This window comes from Carassius carassius, chromosome 8 (genome assembly GCF_963082965.1).
Source record: "Carassius carassius chromosome 8, fCarCar2.1, whole genome shotgun sequence".
Classification (NCBI taxonomy): Eukaryota; Metazoa; Chordata; class Actinopteri; order Cypriniformes; family Cyprinidae; genus Carassius; species Carassius carassius.
Genome location: NC_081762.1, coordinates 3,249,398 through 3,275,176, shown reverse-complemented (window position 1 = coordinate 3,275,176; position 25,779 = coordinate 3,249,398). Strand labels below are relative to the sequence as shown.

The window sequence follows — 25,779 nt, the reverse complement described above, 5'->3', positions numbered from 1 at the left end:
TGAGTGTCTTTAAAACAGTTCAATTTGATAACTTGTATAAGCTATGTTTGGTGCTGTTTTTTTTCTTTACAACTTTAAATTATACAAATATGAATGGCATTCATCTTATGATGTTTTGTATATTATATATAATTTATATTTTATACAATTTATATAATTTTTTATATAATTTATTTATTTTTTCTCCATCCAGGTCAGCAAATGGTCAAAAAGGATAATGTCACATACATGTTGGCTGGCATGAAAAATGCATCAATTTTTTTTTTAAGTTAAGTCTCTTTATAATGAGCCTGAAATATTGTCATAACATTCACCTTGGAGATTGAAAATGTTTCTTTTATTTCGTGAATCATTTGAGTCAGTTTGGAAGTTTGGAGCGGCTTCGCGGATCATTTGAATTAGTTCGAGATTTCGGAGTGGATTCGCAAATCATTTGAGTCAGTTCGGGAGTTCGGAGCGGGATCGCGAATCATTCGAATCAGTTCGGGAGTTCAAAGCGGGTTCGCGAATTATTTGAGTCAGTTTGGGGATCGCGAATCATTTGAGTCAGTTTGGGAGTTCGGAGCGGCTTCGCGGATTATTTGAGTCAGTTCGGGAGTTCAAAGCGGGTTCGCGAATCATTTGAGTCAGTTTGGGGATCGCGAATCATATGAGTCAGTTTGGGAGTTCGGAGCGGCTTCGCGGATCATTTAAATCAGTTCGAGAGTTTGGAGTGGGTTCGCGAATCATTTGAGTCAGTTCGGGAGTTCGGAGCGGGATCGCGAATCGTTTTAATCAGTTCGGGAGTTCGTAGCGGGTTCACGAATCATTTGAGTCAGGTCGGGAGTTCAAAGCTGGTTCGCGAATCATTTGAGTCAGTTCGAGAGTTCGGAGCGGGTTCGCGAATCATTTGAGTCAGTTCGGGAGTTCAAAGCGGGTTTGCGAATCATTTGAGTCAATTGGAGAGCTCGGAGCGGCTTTGCGAATCATTTGAGTCAATTCGTGAGTTCGGAGCGGGATCGCGAATCATTTGAGTCAGTTTGGGGATCACGAATCATTTGAGTCAGTTTGGGAGTTAGGAGCGGCTTTGCGGATCATTTGAATCAGTTCGACAGTTCAGAGCGGGTTAGCGAATCATTTGAGTCAAATCGGGAGTTCGGAGCGGGATCGCAAATCATTTGAGTCAGTTCGGGAGTTCGTAGCGGGTTCGCGAATCATTTGAGTCAGTTTGGGAGTTTGGAGCGGCTTTGCGGATCATTTGAATCAGTTCGATAGTTCGGAGCGGGTTCGCGAATCATTTGAGTCATTTCGGGAGTTCAAAGCGGGCAGAGGTGGAAAGAGTACAAAAATATTCTACTCAAGTAAAAGTACCATTACATTAATGAAATTTTACTTAAGTACAAGTAAAAGTACCAGTCTAAAAATCAACTCAAGTAAAAGTAAAAAGTAGCTCATTTAAAATTTACTCAGAGTAAAAATTACTTAGTTACATTTTAACATGAATGTAACTGAGTTTGAACTGAGTTTGACACCCCTGGGATAGGTCTATTAATCTCAAACTAGTAGTTTTTAATTAAAGGAATCAGTTATTTAGAATAATAAAACATTTAGGCTGTTACCAGGCAAATCAGTATCAACAAACTCATCTTTTAATGCAGAGGAAATGCAGAAGATTCATTGGAAGTGGCATTTAGATGTATTACACTGTTTAGTGCAGGACAAGAATGCATTTAACCTGCAGTTACAAATGCATGAATAATGTTTTGATATACAAGACATAAAATGTTGAATACACATTTGAAATGATAAGAAATTAATTATATAAAAAAATCAAAAGATACTTTAAATGTGAAATTAAAATGGCCAGTATGTGTCAGCAAGTCACTGTTAATAAGTGAGTCATTGCGATTGAACCGAATCATTTAAACGGTTGATTCATTCAGGAACGAAACACTGTCACGTTGCTCAGAGACGCAAAACTGTGCTTTGGTGGCTGTGTTTGGAATTATTTTCTGTTGTAAAAATAGAGCTAAAAAATGCAATATGGTGTCTAAAACGCAAGTCTCTTAATTAACTTGTTTACTGAACTGTTATATATATGTATGTATATATTCATGATGATTTTTGGAGGAAAAGACGGCATTCTTTGTGTGATTTTGATTTAATGTATGAAATTATATAAATATGTGAATTTTCAAAAAATTAAAACAAAAAATATGATATTATCGCAAAAGATATATATAGCACACTCCTCACCACTGTCTTTTTGGCTAATTTGTGCAAAACCTCTTGCTAAAATGTCAAAGCTTCATTTTAACCACCAATGCAACGATGCAATTATTTAGCTTACGTCTACATTCTTGCGAAGGGTTGATGTGTTGTCGAGATTTTATAAGCTGCTAGTTTGGTCGTCCTAGGCAAGTACAGCTTACACTGCATAATAGAGCATACATATGGCCAGGGGTTCACTTCATTTCCTTCGAGTTAAACTTCAGAATATGACGGGGTTTCGTTTTCAGCTGTGTCTGCAACACTAACGCCTGTTTTGTCCGTCTGCATCTTTCTTGTGATTTTAGCGCCAGTTTGCCCTCCTGCCCATTATTTTCTGCCGTAGTTTCCAGGGAGCGATTAATTTTTTTATTTGTATTTTTTTACTCAGTAATTAATGTGTTTTAAAATGTAGCGAAGTACAATACTTAAAACAAAATATACTTAAGTAAAAGTAAAATTACAGATTTAAAAAATTACTTTAAAAAGTATTAGTACACAAAAAAGCTACTCAATTACAGTAATGCGAGTAAATGTAATTCGTTAGCTACTTTCCACCTCTGAAAGCGGGTTCGCGAATCATTTTAGTCAGTCATAGCTGTATATGGATAGGCATTTTTAACTAATTTAGTAGCTAGTTCTAATTACGTTTTCCACGCGTGTTTAGGCGTAATATGTGAACTCGTATTTTTTGTTTTAACCCCTTTACGTGCAAACATCGCCGACGGCCCCAGTTTATTATTGTTTCACTTTCACAGCACGTTAAACATCACTCTCTTACTTGATCTGGACAAACTGTGCATCAATTGAAAGTTTAAAGACTCTAGCTTCGATATTTGACCAATATTTTGATAAAACATTGTTGCAGTGACAGTTATTTAGTAATTTATGTCAGGAGTGCAAAATAATAAATCCGTATTATGCCACATTTTGAATAGAAATTCACCACTCATTCATATTCAGTCACGTCTGCAGCGCTTTATTTGTGTTCACATAGACTCACTGAACAGCGTCAATAAGGATTTATAGACCAAAGATGCATATCAGCGGGGATATATGGATATATTTACTTATGTTTACTTAATATTTCTTCAGACAGAATCGTCATTTCTATTTATTTTCCACTGATTTACGCGATCTGATAATAAACAGCCTCTCCCAGCGATCTCTGTGTGTGTGTGTGTGTGTGCAGAGCTGGGAGCTCGTGTGTGTGTCAGTCAGACTCCGATTGGTCCTTCTCCTTGTCAACCTTAGAGTGTCATAACCGGACACCGCCACATCGTGTCACATGCTTCCTGTACACTTCCTGGTAAGTTATCTGCTCACAACAACACGGAAACACCTCTGTACACACGAAATATCCGAATAATAAACCAGCGATTACGATAGTAAAGCTTGGTATTACATTTTCTTGAGATCTGGGGCGTTTTTATAAAAAAATCGAAAATGTACATCTGAAATGCTAACTTGTGCAGCGATGTAACAGGCTATAAATAGCACATTTTTACAACAGTACACGACCAAATTCCACCCCTGATGCTAAAGGAAGTTATTATAAACACTCGATCGGGCTTTAAAGTAAGTTTTGAGTAAAAGTGTACTAATAATTTCATAAATTGTCTTATGTATCTTGATGCTAACGTTAGCTCTAATGCTACTAATAGCAGGTGCATTTCTTCTTCATAATGCATTTTTGTCACAATAATTCACGTGAGGTCGTAAGAAAATGTTTTGTTGTATTTTTATAGTAAGACTTTTGATAAATAAGGGCTAAATGCAAACAGAGACTGAAGTGAGATCGCTGCTTTGTGTCTTTGTAAAGCCTGAAAAACCACAACAAAGGCTGATAAAGGTGGAATAAAAACAATAGAATAATGATAAAAGAATAATGCGGATAATGTGTCATACCTGGCGGAGGTGTGAAAGACTCGTTTGGTGCGAACAATAGAATAATGAATGGGGGAGTTGTCACAGACAAAAACACAGTCAGAGCACATATGAGTGTTTACATGTGAGATCTTACAGAGATGACAAGTGCCATAAATCAATCTGATTAGCCTTCTCTAAAAACACACATGACATGGCCTTAGAAAATATTTCATAAAATTCACAGTTTTACAGATTCCATTATGAATTTTTTTATGAAGTTTTGGAAGACTGTGGCTTTAGCTACACTGTGTTTTCAAACTCATATCCTACATCAACAATTTTTAAATACATTTAAAAAATATGTTTTTAATATTTTTATTTTTGTTTTTATGTTTGAGCTTATATATCTCTACTATCGTAACAGTCTGAGTGATTCTGATTACTGAACAGTAAACTTTGAACTGTCAGCTTTGTGAACAAAGGTTGATTATGTATCTAGTCAGAAAGAATCATGAGCAGAAACCTTTTTATTTTGGGTATGTCATTTCTGTCTCCATGCCAAAAAAGGGGGTGACTAGTAAGGGGATGTGTCTTTTAACTTGGGCTGCAACTAACGATTATTTTGATAATCGATTAATCTGTCGATTAATTTTACGATTAATCGGTTTATGTACTTATATTTTAGTTTTTTCCATTTTTCCCCCCAAGTAAATTATTAATAAAGGGTCTTTATCATTCAGCATAGATTTTTAAGAGATTTTAACCATTTTGCATTGTCATATCCTCATCAAAAATATACCTGGAGTTGTTTTATTGTGTTAGTAATCCTTTTGTTGAACTCTTCTGATTTACCTCTCTCATTCAGTCATAATTAGGCTGCACGACTGAATTTTGAACTGGTAAACGACAAACTGATCACAGAACATGTTTGTAAAGCTTTAAATGTTAACTGTTAAAAAGCAATGTTATCAGCTTTTATGACTAAACATTTGCAAACAACATTGTACTGGAGAATCTGCACAAATGAAAGTCTTAGGGGCCGTTCACATATCGCGCCTAAAAAACGCGTGTAAAACGCTAGGCGCACCACTTTCTCCTCCTTTCCAAAGCGCTCAGGCAGAAGCCTCCCTGAGGCGTCTGCCTTTGCTAAGCAACCATGACGTGCTCTCTCCAAGAAGACGCGGAAATTTCAGCAAAGGATAAATGGATTTGCAGCTCTAAAAATCGCTTGCAGTAGCTCTGCTACTAAATTTATTTTTAAAATGGAAATCCATATACAGCTATGATCAGCTGTTCCTTCATCTTGGCTGAGCTTTAAACGTTGTTACGGGAAAGAATGAAGCTGATTGGTTAGTTCTTGTCACATGACCCGCGGTGCGCTTGGGGCATTCTGAAAAGTTGAAATGTTTTTAACTCGATGTGGTGCGGACGCGCCTGGAAAAACGGGCGCGTCGCGACCGCGTCGCTTCCATTATGAGCGCGCATACTGTGAGCCTACATTGGAAATAATGAACATGAGCGCGCAAAAGATGCGATATGTGAACGGCCCCTTAAACAGTTCAGTAGTGCAGAGTTTACAGGTTAATCTTCTTTTATGAAGGCTCAAATTAAAGTACTCCCAGTCTCCCACATCACGCTGAATGCTGCAGAGACGCTGTTCGGGAAGCACGTGACATAAAACGAGGCCAGCTATTGGCTATTCGCTACTTCTCCTGTTGTACTGGCTGAGTAAATCCTCCGGTGGCTCATTACTGCCACACTTTGGTCACTGCAGATTTGAAATATGCACGAAATGAGCCGCTTATGGCAAATAAAAGTTATTTAGCAACGAATCGATGACTAAATTAGTTGAGAACTATTTTAATAATCGATTTTAATCGATTAAATCTATTCGTTGTTTCAGCTCTACTTTTAACAGAAACAAGTATATTCAAAAACTAAACAAATCGTGCCTAAAAAGTGCACGCATCTAGGCTTATGTAAAATTACATGATGAAGTCATACTAGCGTGAGTGGCACGTGTGCATTTTGAGTGCGTTCTTTCACTGCATTATTCGGTGTATTCAAATGCATTTATGAATGCATGTGAATGATCACAGAATTGAAGATATGGGGGTTAGAAAATCTATATATTTATATCATTTTATGTAGTAAATCAGTATCACACGAAGAGTGCCATTTCAGTTTTTCTCCAAAAATCAGCATGATTAAAATGTAATATTATGTTACTACAAACAATAATTTAATTACAAATAAAAAAAGGTTGCAGAATAATGTAATATATGAATAAATAATAGCCTAAAGAACCTTTCTGCCAAGGGTTCTTTCTTGTCATTATAGAACCTTTTTAGCATAAAATGTTCTTTGGAGTTGAGTAAAGAACCCTATGGTTCTATATAGAACCCCAATTAACCCTTTTTCTAAGAGAGTGTTGTCATAATGTTCACCATGGAGATTGAAAATGTTTCTTTTTTGAGACCCCAGGAACCCAAATTCAGACCCAGAAAATAAAACCCACAGAAGAAGTGGGAGTTCAAAGGAGGAATCTTTATATTACCAAACTGCAGGGAGAGGAAGAGTTAGATATGTCATGATCTGCAAGATTAACCACTTGAGCTGTTATTTTGATTTTTTGAGAATTAGGCATATGCAATATTGGACCCACCGGTGGGTCCCCAGAGTTGATGTGTTTAAGCACAATCTGATGTGATCTGACCACCTCAAAGAAAACCAGTGTTGAGCTGCTGCAAGAGCTTTTGAAGCACAGCAGCTGTGGTCAAAGAGTTCTCGTGTGTTCTGATTGGTGGATGATGATGATGAGTGAATAAAGACTAGAGCAATCAAATAATGAGCGAGTGATCTGCTCACCTGGTTATGTTCGTGGATGTTTCAACGTGGAAAGCAGTTCGGAACGGAAATATTGATATTTTATTTGTTAACAAGACAACATACTTTTCGTACCTTAATTTCAGTAAATGTTATGAAATTAGAGAACTAAGCCAATAGTAGCTCTGGCGGTGTCATTTGATTTGAATGAGAACTTCGGATTGTGAATCATTTGAGTCAGTTTGGGAATTCAGAGCGTGATTCATTTGAGTCAGTTTGGGAGTTCGGAGCGGGTTTGCGAATCATTTGACTCAGTTTGGGAGTTCGGAGTGGGTTCGCGAATCATTTGAGTCAGTTTGGGAGTTCGGAGCGGGTTCGCGAATCATTTGAGTCAGTTCAGGAGTTCAGAGCGGGTTAGCGAATCATTTGAATCAGTTCGGGAGTTTGGATCGGGTTAGCGAATCATTTGAATCAGTCCGGGAGTTCGTAGCGGGTTCGCGAATCATTTTAGTGAGTTCGGGAGTTCAAATCGGGTTCGCGAATCATTTGAGTCAGTTCGGGAGTTCAAAGCGGGTTCGCGAATCATTTGAGTCAGTTTGGGGATCGCGAATCATATGAATCAGTTCGGGAGTTCGTAGCGGGTTCGCGAATCATTTGAGTCAGGTTGGAAATTCGGATCGTGAATCATTTGAGTCAATTCGGGAGTTCGGAGCTGGTTCGCGAATCATTTGAGTCAGTTTGGAGGTTTGGAGCAGGTTCACGAATCATTTGAGTCAGTTTGGGGTTCGCGATTCATTGCTGTATATGGAAAGTCCTTTTTAACTAATTTAGTAGCTAGTTCTAATTACGTTTTCCACGCTTGTTTAGGTGTGATATGTGAACTCATATTTTTTGTTTTAATGATGTGCCTTTTAACAGTATCAAGTATACTCAAAAACTAAACAAATCGTGCCTAAAAAGTGCACACATCTAGGCTAATGTAAAGTTACAGGAAGTCAAAGTGCGCGTGGCGCGTGTGCATTTTGAGTGCGTTCTTTCACTGCATTATTCGGTGTATTCAAATGCATTTATGGATGCATGTGAATGATCACAAAATTGAAGATATGGGGGTTAGAGAATGTATATATTTATATCATTTTATGTAGTTAATCAGTATCACACGAAGAGTGCCATTTCAGTTTTTCTCCAAAAATCAGCTTGATTAAAATGTGATATTAAGTTACTACAAACAATAATTTAATTACAAATACAAAATGTTGCAGAATAATGTAATATATGAATGAATAATAGCCTAAAGAACCTTTGTGCCAAAGGGTTCTTTCTTGTCATTATAGAACCTTTTTAGCATAAACGGTTCTTTGGAGTTGAGTAAAGAATCCTATGGTTCTATATAGAACCCCAATGAACCCTTTTTTCTAAGAGTGTATTATCATAAAGTTCACCTTGGAGATTGAAAATGTTCTTTTTTGAGACCCCAGGAGCCCAAATTCAGACCCAGAACAATAAAACCCACAGAAGAGGTGGGAGTTCAAAGGAGGAATCTTTATATTACCAAACTACAGGGAGAGGAAGAGTAGATAGAAGTCATGATCTGCAAGATTAACCACAATCTGATGTGATCCGACCACCTCAGAGAAAACCAGTGTTGAGCTGCTGCAAGAGCTTTTGAAGCACAGCAGCTGTGGTCAAAGAGTTCTCGTGTGTTCTGATTGGTGGATGATGATGATGAGTGGATAAAGACTAGAGCAATCAAATAGTGAGCGAGTGATCTGCTCACCTGGTTATGTTCGTGGATGTTTCGACGTGGAAAGCAGTTCGGAATGGAAATATTGATATTGTATTTGTTAACAACATACTTTTCGTACCTTCATTTCAGTAAATGTTATGAAATTAGACAACTAAGCCAATAGCACTGGCTGTGTCATTTGATTTGAATGGGAACTTCGGATTGAATCATTTGAGTCAGTTTGGGAGTTCAGAGCGTGATTCATTTGAACCAGTTTGGGAGTTTGGAGCGGGTTCGCAAATCATTTGAGTCAGTTCAGGAGTTGGGAGCGTGAATCATTTGAATCATTTCGGGAGTTCGGAGAGGGTTCGCGAATCATTTGAGTCAGTTCAGGAGTTGGGAGCGTGAATCATTTGAATCATTTCGGGAGTTCGGAGAGGGTTCGCGAATCATTTAAGTCAGTTCGGGAGTTCAAAGCGGGTTCGCGAATCATTTGAGTCAGTTTGGAGATTCGGAGCATGAATCATTTGAGTCAGTTTGGCAGTTCGGAGCGTGATTCATTTGAGTCAGGGAGTTCGGAGTGGTTTCGCGAATTATTTGAGTCTGTTCGGGAGCTCGGAGTGGGATCACGAATCATTTGAGTCAGTTTGGGGACCGCGAATCATTTGAATAAGTTCGGGACTTTGGAGCGGGTTCGCGAATCATTTGAATCAGTTCGGGAGTTCGGAGCGGGTTCGCGAATCATTTGAGTCAGTTTGGAGCAAAAAGGGTTCTTTCTTGTCATTATAGAACCTTTTTAGCATAAAAGGGGAAGTCGTGGCCTAATGGTTAGTGAGTCGGACTCCCAATCGAAAGGTTGTGAGTTCGAGTCCCGGGCCGGCAGGAATTGTGGGTGGGGGGAGTGCATGTACAGTTCTCTCTCCACCTTCAATACCACGACTTAGGTGCCCTTGAGCAAGGCATCGAACCCCCAACTGCTCCCCGGGCGCCGCAGCATAAATGGCTGCCCACTGCTCCGGGTGTGTGCTCACAGTGTGTGTGTGTTCACTGCTCTGTGTGTGTGCATTTCGGATGGGTTAAATACAGAGCACAAATTCTGAGTATGGGTCACCATACTTGGCTGAATGTCACTTCACTTTTTCTTTTCTTTTTCTTTCTTTGGAGTTGAGTAAAGAATCCTATGGTTCTATATAGAACCCCAACGAACCCTTTTTTCTAAGAGTGTATCATATGGCACAAATAAATTAGAACAGTGTGTAGACACCTGCTCAAATCCCTAGTTGCTTTTGCCTATTATGTCATGTCATGTTTCCATATACACATTTGTGATTAAATATTTATCCCCAAATAAGTTGCTCTATTTATTTTATTCATAAATGAAAAATGTCCCACGAGTGACTTTAATCTTTGACATTTACAGTCAACTAATTTATTACTGTGGGGTTGATTATTTTAGTCACTTGTTTCTAAAATGTAAACTTTGGAATTATGTATTACTAATAGGACTAAAACATTCTGAAATTAAAGCATGGTTTCTAATTTCACCATGAATTAACTAATGAAAAAGAATAACATTAATAGTAACATTTATCTATGTATCTAAATGAACAGGTATAAAAAAAAAGAAGCTTAAGCTTATGGACTGCATTTATATAGCGCTTTCAACAGACCACATGGCCATCCAAAGCGCTTTACAATTTTGCCTCACATTCACCCATCACACACACATTCACACACGGACTGCGTTGTCTGCCATTCAAGGCGCCATCCAGCTTGTCGGGAGCAGCTGGGATTAGGTGTCTTGCTCAAGGACACCTTGACACTTGGTCAGGTGGAGCCGGGGATCGAACCACCAACCTTCCGGTTTGTAGACAACCTACATGAACCACTGAGCCACTGCCGCCCTTAACAGTTTCTGTGATCCTACCAAACACTCACCAGAGTCCCGGGACAAAACATCATGTACATGAAACATGAGGGCACTGTTATACAACAACAGCAAATCAGCATTACAATCCCAGAAAAGAAACAGTTTGTCAGTGGAGCCAATAGCTAGTCATGAAATAAACTGTTATATTCAAGCTTTTGGTTATTTTTTCAGTACCTTCAACTCTGTCTGAAAGAACAAAATTGTAGAAACAGGCCAATGATTTCATTGGATAGAAAGATGTGTTATAGTGAAGGTTGTTCTTAATTTAATTCCAACGCGTTCTGAATTGAAGTAGCATAAACATTTAAGAGTATTAAATGCCTGTATTCACTACTCTGTCTCTACTGTAGCTGCTCCAGTGTCCTGAATTTCCAAAAGACATCGTGCAGGAACATCACCTTTCCATTCTCTATAGGCCATAAACATATGTGACTGACTTGTTTCATAATAATCATAAGTGACAATGAAGAACATGTTTTGAGGGTAAATATCTGAGACAATGTGAATGTGAAAAGCCTGCAGTGTCTCTTTATTCACCATCAGCTGATCCAAAGAAGGTCAGGATAACAATTAAATCTGAAAGTAAAACACAGACAGTCAAATGTGTGACATTACAGCAGTATCCATGTTAGAATAACTAAAATTAACTATTTGAATTATATGTCAAATATAACCAACAAGCGTTATTTGGGATTGTTATTCGCTGCTGTGATAAACACTGAAATGTCATAGCAATGCTTCAAACAGGGTTGCCTAGACTGCATTCACATTCTTCACGCTGTCTCTTATTTACTATGAATATGGGCTTAACATCAGTATTGTTTACATGAGGTAAGGTTTAACCAGAATTTTGCCTCATTATAATCACATTATGAGGGTACAAATAAATGTAGTCAATTATTAAAGCAAAATATTGTATTGTTTTGAAATAAAACAAAGCTAAAATACTTCATACTTACAATAAACAGAATTAAAATCTTATTAAACATGTTTATAGTGTATAAATAAATACCAAGAAACTGACCTAAGACAAATAAACTATTAACTTTTAATTAAAATTAAAAATTTTTTTAATCATCACTAGCTTATAGTCACCTCCAGTTAATAACATTACTTTTGCCATTAACCATCCAATGATATTTTTGTTTGCACAGGGAGTCAGCCAGTGCTCCACACAGAGATTTGGGGCCTGTATTCGCAAAACATTTTAAGACTAAAAGTAGCTCATGCCGATTTAGGAGAAAATCTTAAAAATAATGGGTGTGCATTTTTGCTCTAAGAATATTTCACAATATTAACAAGTTGGGCAAGAAGTGCCTAACAGCTGTTATTGCATCCAGTTTGATTTTATTTTATGTTTACATGCCTTATTATCAGCCATGATTATTCTACTCTGTTAACTAAAAGGCTGCTTATATGCATATTCACTAATTGTTAACAAGGATCACACAGGCTGACAATTCTCATGGATCGATTACAAAACTATACAGGTATTGAAGGGCAGACTCTAAGATGGATTAGATCATACCTGTCTGACAACTACCTCGTTGTTTGTCTTTATGGGGAGTCATCTCATCAAAATATGGAGTGCCACAAGGATCTGTCCTAGGTCCTCTGCTATTTTCAATATACATGTTGCCCCTTGGTAATATTATTTGAAAATACGGGATTAGTTTCCACTGTTATGCTGATGATACTCAACTTTATATCTTAACAAGACCAGATGAAACTTCTAAATTTTCTAAGCAAACAGAGTGTGTTAAAAATTTAAAAGAATGGATGACCAATAATTTTCTCTTATTAAATTCGGATAAGACAGAGATATTAATTATTGAACAAAAAAACTGTTCACAGAATCTAGTAGACTACAATTTGCAACTAGACGGATGTACTGTTACTTCCTCTGCAGTCAAAAACTGCGTGTTATATAAGACAGCAACTTTTCTTTTGAAAACCATATTTCCCATGTTACAAAAACTGCATTCTTCCATCTTAGAAACACTGCCAAGCTACGAAACATGTTGTCTGTTTCTGATGCAGAAAAGCTAGTTCATGCATTCATGACCTCTAGACTGGACTATTGTAATGGACTTCTAGGTGGTTGTCCTGCTTCTTCAATAAACAAGCTACAGGTAGTCCAAAATGCAGCAGCTAGAGTCCTTACCAGGTCAAGAAAATATGATCATATTACCCCAATTTTACAGTCTCTGCACTGGCTACCTATTAAGTTCCGTATCAGTTACAAATTATCATTACTTACCTATAAGACCCTAAATGTCCTCGCTCCTGCATACCTAACTAGCCTTCTACCACGCTACAATCCATCACGCTCCCTAAGGTCACAAAACGCTGGACTTTTGGTAGTTCCTAGGATAGCAAAGTCCACTAAAGGAGGTAGAGCTTTTTCACATTTGGCTCCCAAACTCTGGAATAGCCTTCCTGATAATGTTAGGGGTTCAGACACACTCTCTCCGTTTAAATCTACGTAGATTAAAAACACATCTCTTTGGCCAAGCATTCAAGTAATGCATCTCAAAATCTTCAAATGCGCATGATTATGCTTTAGTTTGGGTTAAACAAATAAATTTTACTTGGTTAGAACAGCAACTATGCTAATGATGTCTCTATTTATTTCTTTGTTTTGCGTAACTAGGATTTACACAAGCTCCAGTCTGGATCCAGAACACCCGAGAAGAGATGATGCTGACCCTCAGAGGACCCCAGATGATGCTAACCCGGAATCAACAAACAGAACTAATAATTATTGCTACATGTGTGACTGCATCATATAATAATTGCTGTAAATAGTGTTCATCATCTGTTTGATTATACTGATATTGTAGAAACTTAATTTTCTGTAAAGTTGCTTTGCAATTATTTGTATCGTTCTATAATCTTTTGAAAATGTAAACTGATATTTCCTGATAAAACACTACAGCAAAGTTAGAAATAACTGGATTACAACCATTTTTGTTGGCGGAAATGTTAGTGGCCTAAGACTTTTGCATAGTTTGGTATATAAAAACACACATTCACACAATACAAATAAATAGCATAGAAACACCTAATGTTGTTGGACAGAGTAATGGTCATTCAGAAACAAAGTAGAAAATGACACGCCTTTACATTCCAGAGCCCTTTGAATTTATTTATATATAAATTATAATTACATATATAGTTTGTAAATAGCACCTGTTATATACACAGCAGCTCACTGGGGAAAATAATTAACAGCATTTATCAAAATCATTCACAACTGGTTCATCTATTTTAAATAAAATTTCAAAAATCTAAGTGTACAGAAAATACCTTTGATTAGGTCCTTCATGTTCGTCCTTTACTCACATTCTGTCGGTCATCATCCTCTACATTCATGTCTGCTCTACACAACTCTTACTGTGGTTAAAAACAGTTCAACAGAAAGTCATGTTGTGGTTATGGATCATGAAACTACTGATATGTTACCCCCTAACCAATGAAGCAGTGATACTTCAGTCCTTTATCTGATCTCTAAAGAGCTCCGTGAGTAAAGATGGCAGCTAGATTACTGATAAACAGTCTTCAGGTTTGTTAACAGAACTGTGCAAAGTATATGCATGATTTCATTTAGATTTGACACTGCAGGTATTAGTCCATATAGGTCTCGGATGATGACGGATTTATCATCTACGTAGTGTCAAAGCGAGTAAGATACTGGAGAAAACATTAGCTGAGCCCTTCTCTGCTGGTCTTCTTAACTGGAAATATCTGCTGATAGAAAAAAAAATCAATTATTGGTTAATTTTGACTCCACACTGTTTGTAGAAAAAAAATCTAACATCTGACCTGTTTTAATCTGTGGGATGTTCTGGACATGACCTGTTGACTTCAAACCATTCATCAATACACCTGGAGGAGCAGAAGATGAGATGATTTCCACAGATGACAGCAGGTATGCGTGTGTGTTTATGACTGTGTTAGTGAATGTTTCTCGTACCCTTTGTGGTAGACACAGAGACAGGGCAGTCGAGCGATGGTGTCCCCCTGAACCATGCCATCCAGACATATCGAACACTCGCCAGAGTCCCGGGACAAAACATCATCTACAGAAAGAGAAACCATCACAACATCACTGTCAGCATCAGAGAAGCTCAGAGCAGCAGCTGATGACACTGAGGGCAAATCAACATTAAAATAAACAGTGGAGGACAGAAATTAATTTGCATGTCCAATATGAAATAAATTAAAGTTTTTTTGTTATTTCGGATATTTTTAAGTAGCTTAATTTCTGTTTGAGAGCTCAAGATTGCAGGAACAGTAAGTGATCTAATTGGGCCGATAGAGAGAGTGTGATAGTGAAGGTTGTTCTCACCGTTATAATTGAGTCTGGGTTTGGAGAAACACATGATCAAATGATCTTCTATTTCATCTGAACAGACAAACTTTGAGCAGGCGGGACAGTCAAATCCAGCTGAAACAAACAGAAGAGACAAAAATCATGTTGAAATATATTTTTGTAGCATTTATTTGTCTTGTATTCATGATGTAGGTCACTTGAGCAATAAATCGCACAGTTCCTGTCCGTAAACAGCAATTATATGATTACAAGGCAATAAAAAGAGCAATCTTGGAAATGTTGTAATCTCGTCTGTGAGTCTATTTACTGTAATGTACATTATCAGGTTATCAAAATATGAACAAAATATAAAGCATAAAATTGACAGCACGTGGTCATGCTGCACATGGATGAATGATTATAAAGCAGGTTTGTTTCATTTTAAGTAAAGTTCATTATATGGCTGTAAAGTTCATAATGATAACACATAAACCTCTAGACATTCACAGATCTGCTTGAATAAATAGAACACATACAGGAAATAGAATTATTAAAATTTTAGTAGCATATATTAGGCATATTTTATCCAACAAGCTGAAATAAATCACTGAAACAGACTTTTATTTATTCTGTGCATTAAACACACAATTTCGAAAAAAATATGCATGATATGCAACAGAGTACAATACTGAGCATTAAGCTGAAAGCATATTAATTATAATGCTTTTATAATGTGCATAGATATTAAAAACTGAACACCAAACAAAAGTATGTTTACATTGAAATCAAGTCGTTTTTGCACTGAGATTCTCAGCAGAGTCTTACTAGTTAGTTTACCTGGTGTGTTGAACATGTTTCCTGTTCTTTGCACATTCACATTTAATAACAGAGAAGACATTCACAACTACCAATGCACTGACCCATCAATCACTAACTAGTTAAACTGGGCAAATGTTATTAATTAGACAGAGTATAAATTCTTGCAGTTGCTTGGTTACACACACACCTGTAATTATCAGTGTCAGTCTGTACTGCTAAACATTAACAGGAAGTAAATATAAAAAATAAAAAAGGCTAGGTCAGCTGTGTATTGATGGGGAGGAGCCTTCGGACACATGGAAACATCTCCAGACTGATTACAGACATAAACGCTTTTACAGGAAGTCATTCTATAAGACCGAGCCTTGTGCGTTTATGTGTTTGTGGCCCAGTGGAAACAAAGGGAACTTTATCTGACAGGAGGTTAAAGGTCAAAATGAAACATGTGCTTGAGTTATGACAACAAAGGTTGCTTAAGGATCACTGCTAGCCAAGAAAAACACTCTTGTATATTTAATATGGCATATACAAAAATGTCATTGCAAATCAGATCAGATGACAAATTAAGAAAAATGTTCTTTGTAACAGATATTTTATTGTTACCAAGAATAACGTTTAGAAAAATTTTGCATTCACAGGAAACATCTAAGAATCTTCAAATCTTTTTTTTTTTTTAAATAAACTTGTCTTATATTCCCCAAAGCTAAGATGTCTAATCAATAAGTCAGTTGTTATTATTATTATGCATGAAGGGAGTAGTAACTAAATTCTAAATTCTTTAACAATTCTACAAAATCAATTCAAACAGGGACCTCGTGTTTCATTTGTAAGTTTCCGTTGATAATTGCTAATTTTTGACAGCATTCATAACAGAATAACCATTTAAAATACATGTTGCATTTAAACAAAACAAAAAAAAACAATTTAAAGTGCTGAACTCCTGCATGGAAAATGCAACACAAATAGTGGATTGCTGAGATGATTTTAATTGAGTTGATCAGCAAGTCTTCAGTAAGAACTACCATACAATAAGATAAACACTTTTCAGAACAGGCCAACTTCAAGTGTTGATGCAAGAAGAGCATTTATAAATAGTGGCAAGTCAACTATTGTTCAAAATATATATTTGAAAATGTGCACTCTAAAAACTGCTGGGTGGAAAACAACCCAACGCTGGGTTATTTTAACCCAATCAGTTGGGTTATAACGTTTAACCCAGACTGCTGGGTTGCTTTTTTATGGTTTAAAATGACTACATTGAAAAACCAGAGCGGGTGTTTTTTATCACTGTATTTCAGAAGGAAACCTACTGTATTTAGAAAATGATCGATTTCATTTCTCATGTGCTTGATAAGGCAGCTTTGTGAGCTCCGCGCTGCTTTGCAGCCGTTACCGGAAAACCCCTCCCTCTCCAACTCGTAGCGCCTCCTGCTGGCAGAAAATTAACTTGTGGAGTACCGCCACCGATCGAGTCTAAGGATGTGGGAAACAATGCATTGCTACGTTAAAATGAACCCAAATTGAGCTAGGCATTAAACCTACAAATCTTGTTCTTTTTAAATATCACTTTTGCACACAAATAATAATTATCAAAAGGAAAATATTTATTAAAAAAAAGAGAAAGTTAAAAAAGTAACGTGTAAGAAGAAATGCAGAAGAGGATGGCATTAACAGCTACAGAGTCCATAAATAAAGCATTTAACATTTGTTGAATATAACTTAAGATCAAACTGGACTTTGTTCAATTGTATATATTGTATAAAAATATACGAAAACACTTATACAATAAATGTACAATTAGTTAGGTTCTTTACCAACTATTCTAGCATGACAGTACACAAATAAACCACAACATTAACACTGATATTATAACATTTAACAGACGTGTGTGTGAAAGAATGTGAGCATGTGTATGAATGACAGAGTGTAAACTCTTCTACTAAACAACACAGAACAAGCATTTAACATTGTTTTCACAAATTATACACTTACAGTTTGTTTCATAGTCCATGAATACAGATCATGCATCACGGTCAACTTTCATGATCTCTTCAGCATAATTGCTGTAGTCATGAAGAAGCCCCTTCAGCACAGCATGTGACATCTTCTACATCATCCAGGGCAGTGTCCTCATTTAAAACCACTGCTGCATCAGTTTAGAGGAAAGGATGTTCTCTTCTTTGACCAGCATTCATCCAGTCACCACCTGCTCTTCATCAGTGGCCTAAGAGAAACACATTTGAAAAAATAAAACATTTAATTAAACTATCCATTTTCAGATAGAGGTGTATTCACATCTGTAAGCATAGGTAAATAATCTGTGTTAAAGTTTCAACACTGTGTGTGGTTGTTTAATGTCTCTGTCTATCACAGCGCTCCAGAAGGCTATAATGGCAGCACTAGTGTGAGGTCATGTCATATTGTTTGAATAAATATATTGTTTCAGAAAGGTACTTTACTGAAACATTAAAACAGACATGACATTCACATCACAAATGTTCATGTACGTGGAGGGCTGCTCTTCTAAGGGTTAATTCACCAAATAATACAAATGGTCATAATTTACTCTCCACATATTGTTCCAGACCCACACAAACTCTGCTCATTTTTGGAAAACAAATGAATATATTTAATATTCTCTTAATTTGTGTCCTCCATTGCTAGTCTGGGAGACCAGTATTTTATTTTGAACATACATGTTTGCTATCATATATTTAAGATTTATTCATATATAAATATCGGAATGAATTACTTCTACAATAACTCTGTATTTATGAGGCAAAACAGATTGTCTAGACCAGCGGTCCCCAACCTTTTTAGCGCCAAGGACCGGTTTAATGTCAGACAATATTTTTATGGAAGCAGATTAGTCTCAAATATAATTCACGCAAACATGATTCACACATGCGTAGACAATTTTACATGCATGAAACCTAATTCACGTACACACAAAAAATATCCACGTGCGTGAAAAAAATATATATTCACAAAAAGCAATTCACATGCGCAAAATAAAATTATATACTCGTAAAATACATTTCACAAATGCAAAACACAATTCGTAGATATACAACTGTGCACAAAAACCTTTGAATGTTTAAAATGTATGAGTGTATCCTTGCATTTGAATGTGCAAATCGTCATTCACGTACGAATCGCCTTAGATATGTGTGTGTGTATGTTTTTGAGACTTTCCTGGCAGCATAACACTCGTAACACAGAGCAGTCGTACTCTTTAGCCAATCAGATTTAAGCTTATCAATCGACCAATCAGTATCACGTGAGGGCGGGCCTACCTGCATGTTACTTCATCAGCTTTCGACCAGTTCATGGCTGAGCAGAGGTAAGTGCAGTTAATCGTTCATTTCTGTTTAGAAGTTAGAGATCAGTTGAAGCAATAGTTTAACTGCTGTTTAGTCGACATGTGAATATAAACATTTATTTTTAGTACTGATGGATTTTCATGTCCTGTCCACCACACATTCAACTGATGATAATGTATGTAATGACGTGCATATAGGAGACATGTTTTGATCTGCATATATTATGTAGTTTTATTGTTTCAGATTTCCAAGACAGATGATATATGAAGATGCAGACAACCAGTACTGTGATCTTACCATTTCTACTGTAATTCTTTATAAAAAGTCATGTTGCAAGCAATCCATTTTGACAGTTGTTTCAACAAGTGGTAGAAAGTGATGCATTGTTACTGTATTAATTTGTCTCCTGCGGACTATATGTACACGCTTTAGGAATAAAGCCTTGCTATGCATGCATTATTAAATGTTCTTGTAAGAATTAAAAGATTCAGACATAGTTCAATTTGTACACGTTTTATTAATTTGAAAGTTTCCGAATCATTTGGGAATAAAATATATAAAATGACTTGATCATGATTAATGTTCCTGTTACATATGATCATGAACTGACAGTCTAAACTGTGAAGCACAATATTCAGTACAGAGAAATATACGTCTCTTCAGGAGTTGTGAGATCCATTCAGAGTGTACTTTGCTTTTAAAGTATATAAATATAATTGCAATACATCAAGTGAAAAGTTAAAAAATTAATTGTGTTCAGTCCGGTCATCAGTAGACCTCTCTGTTAGGACATATAAGATTGTGTCCTGATATTTAAAGTACTAAAACCCTATAGTACAAGAGGTGCAGACAGAGGATGTGGGAAATTAAGTGATGGTATTTGAATAGAGTTTACTGAGTAATCTTAGTCGCATAATCTTAATTGCCTCTCTATGATAAGTACCTTTGTCTTATAAGCATAAAATCAGATTTGCCTATTTTACTAGGCAAAGTAAAATGAATGCTTCACAATATTGTCCTGTGAGACCTTAAGATGACAATAAAAACCTTATTTAAAAACCTTGACATTACAATACAGCATAAGGAAATTAATGTTGAATATATTGGTAACAGTCTACAATAAGGTACAATAGCTAGTTAACATTAGTTCATGTATTAAATAACCATGAGCAATACATTTGTTGCTGTGTTTGTTAATCTTGGTTAACGTTAGGTAAAAATACAGCTGTTCAGTGTTGGTTTACAGTGCATTTACTAATGTTAACAAGCTTTTAATGAAGTATTAGTAAAGGTTAACATTAACAAAAAATAATAAAGGCTGTTCACGTGCAGTTCATTGTTAGTTCATGTTAACTAATGAAACTTTTTAATAAAGTGTTACCAATTAAGACATAAATACAAAAAAAAGTATAAAAGAGAATATAAAGAAACAACATGAATTATAAGATGTTCGTGACTGCTATCCAGATGTCACACCAAAGGTGAGTAATCCTGAAAAATGCAGGGAAACAAGTGTTAATAATAATTTAACATCATACACAAATGGCAAAAAAAAACACTGGCTGCTCATTAAAATAGGTCTATTCACTATTTAAAGAACAATCTCGATGGGTATTGACCACAGATGATTGTTTTGCAATCATTAGCGTGATTGTAGCTGTGAGAGCTGTCTGTACCTTCAGCTAAAATACAACAAAACAAGCATCATTCTTCTTCATTTTTGACACGATATGGGACATCTGATTACAACAACACTTGCTTACATCAGTTAATAGTTCATAAACTATTGCTTCAACTGATCTCGAACTCTTTAACTTCAGTTAACACAGAAATGAACGATTAACTGCACTTACCTCTGCTCAGCCATGAACTGGTCGAAAGCTGATGAAGTAACATGCAGGTAGGCCCGCCCTCACGTGATACTGATTGGTCGATTGATAAGCTTAAATCTGATTGGCTAAAGAGTACGACTGCTCTGTGTTACGAGTGTTATGCTGCCAGGAAAGTCTCAAAAACACACACACACACATATCTAAGGCGATTCGTACGTGAATGACGATTTGCACATTCAAATGCAAGGATACACTCATACATTTTAAACATTCAAAGGTTTTTGTGCACAGTTGTATATCTACGAATTGTGTTTTGCATTTGTGAAATGTATTTTACAAGTATATAATTTTATTTTGCGCATGTGAATTGCTTTTTGTGAATATATTTTTTTTTTCACGCACGTGGATATTTTTTGTGTGTACGTGAATTAGGTTTCATGCATGTAAAATTGTCTACGCATGTGTGAATCATGTTTGCGTGAATTATATTTGAGACTGATCTGCTTCCATATATTTTCACTGACCAGGCTTTAAGGTATGACGGATAAATACAACAACAAAAAATTTATACGACTGGCATAAAAACTGTGTTATATTGTAAATATAATAATAAACATGAATCCACTGTGTATTCGTATACAACTTTATTAGCAGCGTCCTTGTAATATCGCGCAAACAAATTTTCTCTGCCCCTAACCTAACGCTCACTGACTCTGGTCGCTATGGTGTTTAAACATGCCTTAAAAATAATGCTAGAAAAAAATGAGTTCCAGGCAGGTTTTTGAGCCCATAAGTCACGATTTAAAACCACGACTAACGACTTTGTACCATTCCAGGCAAGTTATGCCAAACTTCCTGAGCGCAAGAAATTGTAGCTAGATAATTCATTTAATTGCAACGTTACACTTTCCTAAAATCTATTTTTCAACGTGTACCGCTTGCATAAACACTGCATCCGTATGCAATATTATTCGTAGGGGCTGCCATCGTTGTTTCGCATGCTGTGTGACGTCGGAACTCGGAGTACATCGATCTAGTACGAGTTCACGGGTGGGAAGTCACGGATTTGACTGCCGTTCGAGTGTACTTTCACGGGTTTAAGGTTGGAAAAACACAGGTTACGGGTTGCCAGAGCTGTGCCTAAGTGTTTTGTGTTGAAAATGTAAAAAAAAAATATATATATATATATATATATATATATATATATATATATATATATAATGAGCGAGTACATCATGAATCCATTTTCCAAACAGTATTTTTGTCTTATGCTAAGTCCTTACGATACACCTATATTAAGTGTTAATATTCGGACTATTTTAGTCTGGTTGGGGTCGGCAACGCTGCAGAGTAGCACAGTACCTGCGTGACTCGCTATAGATGTAAACAGAGAGAAGTAGTTCCGGCTACAATGTTCTTGCACCAGACGCGAGCGCCAAAAGTTATCGACTGCAGCTTTAATGTAAGTTATTTATTCTTTCTTGTGCGGTACCGGTCCGTGGCCCGGGGGTTGGGGACCGCTGGTCTAGACTATAAATGGATTAACAAAATTGTGAGAAAATTAAAAATGTATTCATTTGTGTTGTAAAGACAGAAAAAAGTTTTATAGGTTTGGAATGACATGAGGGCAATTAAATGATTTTTAGTGTGAACTTTACTTTTAAGAGGGAAGAAAAAGAATGATGACTCTCCAAATCAGACAACTCCAAAGTTGGTTTGAGTTCTCACTGAACAACACAGACATCAATGGTTTTAATGAAATGAGCACGCAATTACACTGTTGTTGCATCAAAATGTGAAGTAAACCGACAGGAGACACAACAGAAACATTTATTTTCTTAAAATAACTTACATAAAAACTCAAAAGAATGATGATCTCCCATGTCTCTGGCTTTTAACATCTACAAAACAAACATTATTTTAGTCTTAGTAAAAATAAAGATAACTTGATGGAATTCTGAAGTTTACTCGCCCTAAACCGTCTGTCCCTCTCTTCAGAAGAACACATCATCCTCCTCCTCACACAGTGTGTGACTCTCACACAAACAGCTTCTGTGTCTTTAACTCTCGGCGCTGACACGATGAAGACACAAGCTCAACAAGTCTGAAATATTAAATGCAAAACATAATTTTACCAATTACCACTTCAACAGCCTCAAAATAATTATGCTAGTCTTTACTACACAATGCCGTTTCCTTTAGGAGACTAACATACATTCAGTTTAACCGCGAAACATAAGATAACAAATTAACATGAGAGTAACCGTGACCATAACCGTCTATTAACACCTCAAAAAGTGCGATAATGTAAAATCTTATGTAAATATGACACAAGACATTCACGGACGTTATATTAAAAGTACTTCTTTCGTTCAGTAACGTTAAATGAGGCCGTTAAGACCTCTGTGTCTGAGGCGAAAACCCCGTCCGTTTAAAAAAAAAATATAACGTTAAGCTCCTTTGTTTCCGCCTTTCATACAACCGGGTAAACAATAAACAATAACTTTACATTTTGAATTTTTACTTACCATAGTCTTTCACTCGCTTCTTGCTTCTTTCACGCTGAGAAAATGGCGGCTGCTCGCACTGGAGACGTACGATCTTAACGTGACGTGCATGCTCTCCTTCACGTCCGCTTTCCCAACCCAGCCCCGCTGGGTTAAAATCGAGACCAATTAAAACAACTCAAAGTCCTACCCAGCGGTCTCAACCCAAGAGTTTTTTAGAGTGTAAGAATTGCACTTTGGGATATTCTCACAAACTTTTTTGAATTTATCTTCAGAATCAGAATTAGCTTTATTCGCCAGGTGTGCGCAAACACAGGAGGAAGTTGTGTGTGTTTTTAAAGGTGCTCCTGGTACATGTATGACATGAGAACTGAAAAAAAGAAAAGAAAAATTAAATATCAAGTCTTAACAATATATAACAGTAACAATAATGTTTATGAATCTGGAACAGTAGATTACAGATTTGTTTTTTATAGTAAGTACATAGATGGTGATCTGCCAGAGAGAAAACAATGATCATCCGATGATCAATTGTTCCTTCACCAGTTGTCTCACAATGATCTGTTTTCCATTGGCATGCACATTAAAGCTTAAAACTTTTTGTAACAACGGTATATTTTCATTATCATTAATGGTTCACTAAACAATTTTATGTTACATAATACAAGGCTCGTGGATTGGAAATTCATAGTCTAAATCATTCTTTGAAACTTCAGACATCATTTAATTTAATTTATGTCTTGTGAGATGAAGACTGAACCCTGACTGCAGTGTAGATTTTCCATTTGGAGTAAAATATGTGCTTCTGAATATAATGTATTAAATGAGGACTATATTATTTAAAATAAGTTTGTAACAAGACATTTATTGAAGTTATGTCCTGTTTGCCAGACATGTTTGTGACAGAAGGATCCATTAAGAAATTTCTTTACCATCTGACAGAGCAGAGTAGAACATAACAATAATGTTTTTGTAATAGAGAAGAAGCCCTGGTGCACTGACTTACAAGAACAGTCACCATTTACAGGAAACCGCTTCATTTGCATATTTGCATGTCATGAGTGTTGGTTCACTGTAATCTCAGGTGAGAGGGAGGGGAAATACATCAGACTGATATAAATACACATGCACATCCTCTTCACACATCCTGCTTTCGTCAGAAAGCAGCACATCACAGTCAGACAACTGTTCAGAGATCAACGAAACGTTATAACCAAATCAACGAAAAGTAAGATTCTTTATTTATTTTTATGAAAGTATTTTTAAGGACTCTTCACATTACCATAATAATAATAATTTGTTAAAACAAAAGCTGTCATTACAATTACATGCCTAATATTTAATTGTTAATTAATTAAAAAATATATAGTATTCATGAATGTATTTCTAGTGTTTATTTTTATTAATAGTGACAATCATTTTACAATAAACATCTGGAGATAAAAATAAATAATAATCACTGTGTGAAATACTGTTCAAGCCCATTTGTGTTTAACACTTTAAAAGCTTCTTGACTGTTTAGCTGATATTATCAAAGAGGTTCATCTTTCTTAACTTTTAGAAAAATGGATATGCATTTATATACATGCTCATTTATACGGTATAATATTTACCTTCATCCATTCGGAGTGGCAGTTTTGTTGTTGTTTGTTATATATTGCACTGTTGCAGTGCTAATGTTAAGTGATACTCATAAGAAAATAGCTAAATGTTTCACATGCTTTAATTAGGTTTGCATAAAATATTAGTTGTCCTGCTATTTGTACAACTTGATGAATACAGTAAATAAATAGTGCTAGCACCATGGAGTAAAATGATGATATCCAAGATGATGAAAAGCAGAAATCTTTTAAAATTCACATATAAAGCTAATGTTTCAAGTTCTAAGAAACATAATGTTATCATTCATCATATTCCTTTTCTACTTTTATATAATTTTTTACATAAATAAATATATATTTATTGTCTCAAAATATCAAGTGGTGTACTGCGAGGAGAAAGGATGGTGGTGGCAGGGCAAGGCAAAAATGATCATTATAAATACAATTATTTTTATACACATTATAAATGTGTATATAATGTATAAATATAAAAAAATAATTATGCGCAAAAAAGGTACCGTACACAACCTAGATCTTCTCACCCCAAGGACACTCATGATAAATGCCGTGTTTCTACCGAAATTACCCGGAACATTTGTTCATTCATTTTGGCGTCACTTTGACAGCGAATAACTTTACATCTGAGGCATTTAAAGACTCCATTTGTCCATTAATTATTTCTAAAGAAAAAACGAAAATGTATAAAGGGCTCCATTACCTTGTATCTTACGTTATGGACCCGTAGAAAAAGGTTTTTTTTTTTTTTTGCTGATGAACAATCAAA

The 25,779-nt window shown here is 36.1% G+C and overlaps 1 protein-coding gene and 2 long non-coding RNA genes across 3 annotated transcripts in view; all 3 read right to left on the bottom strand.

Annotated features, from left to right (window-relative positions):
• Window positions 1-13,719: 13,719 nt before the first annotated feature.
• The window catches only part of LOC132144983 (E3 ubiquitin-protein ligase znrf2-like), a 47,535-nt gene continuing 35,475 nt past the window's right edge, over window positions 13,720-25,779 (bottom strand). Inside the window, exon 5 of the mRNA XM_059555624.1 lies at window positions 13,720-14,345. The gene's annotated coding sequence lies outside the window, so the exon portion shown is untranslated. The remainder of the gene's footprint in view (window positions 14,346-25,779) is intronic.
• On the bottom strand, window positions 14,429-15,379 carry LOC132144615 (uncharacterized). Its single transcript, XR_009434362.1, has 3 exons — window positions 14,950-15,379; window positions 14,575-14,680; window positions 14,429-14,486 (listed from the first exon to the last, which is right to left on the bottom strand). It is a non-coding gene; the product is annotated as an uncharacterized LOC132144615 (long non-coding RNA).
• LOC132144614 (uncharacterized) lies at window positions 17,700-23,517 on the bottom strand. Its single transcript, XR_009434361.1, has 4 exons — window positions 23,416-23,517; window positions 22,740-22,991; window positions 22,546-22,610; window positions 17,700-17,956 (listed from the first exon to the last, which is right to left on the bottom strand). It is a non-coding gene; the product is annotated as an uncharacterized LOC132144614 (long non-coding RNA).